The sequence below is a fragment of the Canis lupus genome, chromosome 20, assembly GCF_048164855.1.
Source record: "Canis lupus baileyi chromosome 20, mCanLup2.hap1, whole genome shotgun sequence".
Lineage (NCBI taxonomy): Eukaryota > Metazoa > Chordata > Mammalia > Carnivora > Canidae > Canis > Canis lupus.
Genome location: NC_132857.1, coordinates 7,871,420 through 7,875,091, shown reverse-complemented (window position 1 = coordinate 7,875,091; position 3,672 = coordinate 7,871,420). Strand labels below are relative to the sequence as shown.

General features: G+C 37.0%; 1 pseudogene; it reads left to right on the top strand.

The window, feature by feature from the left end:
* Positions 1-817: 817 nt before the first annotated feature.
* LOC140612033 (large ribosomal subunit protein uL4-like) lies at positions 818-2,164 on the top strand (annotated as a pseudogene).
* Positions 2,165-3,672: the final 1,508 nt, after the last annotated feature.

Sequence of the window (3,672 nt, the reverse complement as noted above, 5' to 3'; positions counted from 1 at the left end):
GTCCATTCTATTTTATTTATTTATGATTTTTCTTTGTTATTTACTTCCTCTACTAAATTTCAGCTAAGTTTCTTCTTTTTCTAGTTCCTTGTGGTATAAAGGTAAATTGTTTATTTGAACTTGTTTCTTACATTTATAGCACAAACTTCACTCTGATGTCTGCTTTTGCTGCATCCCATAGGTTTTGAAATACAATGTTTTCTTTTTCTTTTGTTTAGGCAGATATATTAAGCTACCATTTCATTTCTTATTTGGCCCATTGTGCAGCAGTGTGTTAATAATTACAAATTAAATATTTAATATTTACATTGTAGATTTCCCAGCTTTGTTTTATTACTGATGTTTAGTTTTGTACAATTATGGATGGAAAATATACTTGGTGTGATTTATCTTTCTAAATTTGTAATATTACTTATGTGATTTAACTAGGGATTCTTTTGTGTGTACTTGAAGAAAATTGAGTATTCTATTTTTCTTGGATGGAAAGTATTTTATATAACTTTTAGAACCATGTATTCTGAAGTATACTTCAAGTAAAAAAGGTTCTTGTTGCAAAAGAAAAATAAACAATAACTCTAACTGAAGGCATTTATTTAAAATAAAACGTATCAGAGGGGAGGTGGGGGTAAAATAAGGGGATTAAAAGGACACTTACCATGATGAGCATTGAATAATAGTGTATAGAATTATTAAATCACCATATTGTACACCTGAAGCTAATGTAAGACTTTATGTTAATTATACTGGAATTAAAATTAAAAACCTAATAAAAAGTAAAAATAAAGATTTCATTAAAAAACAGAGAGAAGGTGAGGCCCTCTCCTCTCCCCGCGATGGCGTGTGCTCGCCCGTTGATACCTGTGTACTCCAAAAAGGGGGAATCATCTGGCAAAAATGTTACCTTGCCTGCTGTGTTTAAGGCTCCCATTCGACCCAATATCATGAACTTTGTTCACACCATCTTGTGCAAAAACAACAGACAGCCATATGCTGTCAGTGAATCAGCAGGTCATCAAAGCAGTGCTGAGTCTTGGGGTAACATCAGAGCTGTGGCTCCAATTCCCAGAGTTTGAGGCGGGGGCCTCACTGTTCTGGCCAGGGTGCTCTTGGAAATATGTGTCATGGAGGTCACATGTTTGCACCAACCAAAACCTAACGCCTTTGGCACCACAGAGTGAACACAACACAAAAGCAATATGCCATCTGCTCTACCCTGGCTGCCTCAGCCTCACCAGCACTGGTCATGTCTAAAGGTCATCTTATTGAGGAAGCACCCAAACTTCCTTTGGTGGTTGAAGATAAAGTTGAAGGCTACTAGAAGACCAAGGAGGCGGTTTTGCTTCTTAAGAAACTTAAAAGCCTGGAATGATATCAAAAAGGTCTATGCCTCTCAGCGAATGAGAGCTGGCAAAGGCAAAATGAGAAACCATTGTTGTATCCAGCGCAGGGTACCCTGAATCATCTACAGTGAAGACAACGGTATTATCAAGGCCTTCAGAAACACCCCTGGAATTACTTTACTTAATGTAAGCAAACTGAACATTCTGAAACTTGCTCCTGGTGGGCATGTGGGTTCTGCATTTGGACTGAAAGTGCTTTCTGCAAGTTAGATGATCTGTATGGCACTGGGCCTAAGGCTGCCTCCCTCAAGAGTAACTACAACCTTCCCATGCATAAGATGCTTAATATAGACCTCAGCAGAATCTTGAAAAACCCAGAGTTCCAAAGAGCCCTCCGAGCACCATGCAAGAAGATTCATGGTAGAGTCCTGAAGAAGAATCCACTGAAGAACCTAAGAATCATGTTGAAGCTAAACCCATATGCAAAGACCATGCGCGGGAACACCATTCTTTGCCAGGCCAAGAATCACAAACTCCGGATGGATAAGGCAGCAGTGGCCTTAGAAGCCAAATCAGATGAGAAGGGGGTTCCAGGCAAGAAGCCCATGGTAGGGAAGAAAGGAAAGAAGGCTGTTGGTGTGAAAAAGCCTAAGAAACCTTTGGTAGGAAAAAAGGCTGCAGCCTCCAAGAAACCAGCAGCTGACAAGAAACCTGCAGAAAAGAAACCTACCACAGAAGAGAAGAAGCCCGCTGCCTAAAAACTTATATTTGTTTATTCCATAAAACTCAATCATTTTGGACAGCTAATTTTAAATAAAGACCTGATCAAATATAGTGAGAAACAAACAAAACAAAACAAAAAACAGAGAAATATATTAATTCCAGAGGTTTTCTCTGTAATCCATCAGTCTCACCCAAAGGTTCATATAAACCAAAAACTAAAAGATAACCTTAAAACCTATTTTCTTCATCTGCTTCATGCAATCAAACAGCAATCCCTGTTGATTATATGTACAAAATATATCAAATCCAATGGCATCTCTCCTTCTTGCTACACAGGTCTTATAAAAACTTATATTCTTCCAGTAACTTCCTAAACTTCTTTCGCCCCTTTTATTCTCTTCTCTTTCACTTATTTTCTAGATATAGTAGCCTTATAAAAAAATAAATGAGGGGTGACTGGGTGGCTCAGTTGGTTAAGTGTCTGACTTGATTTGGGCTCAGATCATGATCTCAAGTCTGTGAGATCGAGTTCAGTGCTGGACTCCATGCTTAGCAAAAAGTCTGCTGGAGATTCTCTCTTTCCCTCTCCCTATGCTCCTCCCCCCATTCTTAACATTCTTAATTAATTAATTAATTAATTAATTAATATTTGTTTGAAAAAAGAAATATTCTTTACAATAGCTTATATAAACTTGGACTTACCTATTTCTTTGCAATTTTGGTAGAAAATCCTATAAAACATTTATACAGTTTCTTTCTCTTTCCTTCTTTCATTTTTCTTTTCTTTATTTTTCTTAAGAGAGAAAAAGAGAAGGAGGAGGGGCAGAGGGAGAGGAAGAGAGAGAGAGAATCTTAAGCAACCTCCATTCCCAGGGCAGAGCCTGATGTGAGGCTCAGTCTTACAACCCTGAGATCATGACCTGAGCCCAAAACAAGAATCAGTTGATTAACTGAATGAGCTACCCAAGCACCTCTAATATTTTATCAGTTGTTTGCATCTTTTAAATAGTTTAACAGGGTGAAATTTATATGACATAAAATTAAATATTTTAAAGTGAACAATTAAGTGGCATTGAAGATTCTCAATGTTAGATACATAGAAATAAACCTAACCAAAGAGGTGAAAGATCTGTACTCATGAAAAAAAAAATTATGGATGACACAAAGCAAGGGGAAAGCATCCCTCGTTCATGTATTAGAAAAACAAATATTGTTAAAATGTCTTTATTACCCAAAGCAATCTACAGATTTTATTCAACCTCTATCAAAATGCCACCAACATTTTACACAGAACACAGTCCTAAAATTTAGATAGAATTATAAAAGACCCCAAATACCCAAAGCAACCTTGAAAAAGCAAAGCAAAGCTGGAGGTATCATAGTTCTGGACTTCAAGTTATACTACAAAGCAGTAGTAATCACCATCATACAGTACTGACACAAAAACAACCATAGATCAATGGACCAGAATAGAAAAGCCATAAATAAACCCACAATGATATGGTCAATTAATCATCAACAAAGAAGAAGAAGGAAAGAATATCCAATGGGAAAAATTCTCTTCAACAAATGGTGCAGGGAAAACTGGACAGCTACATACAGAACAATG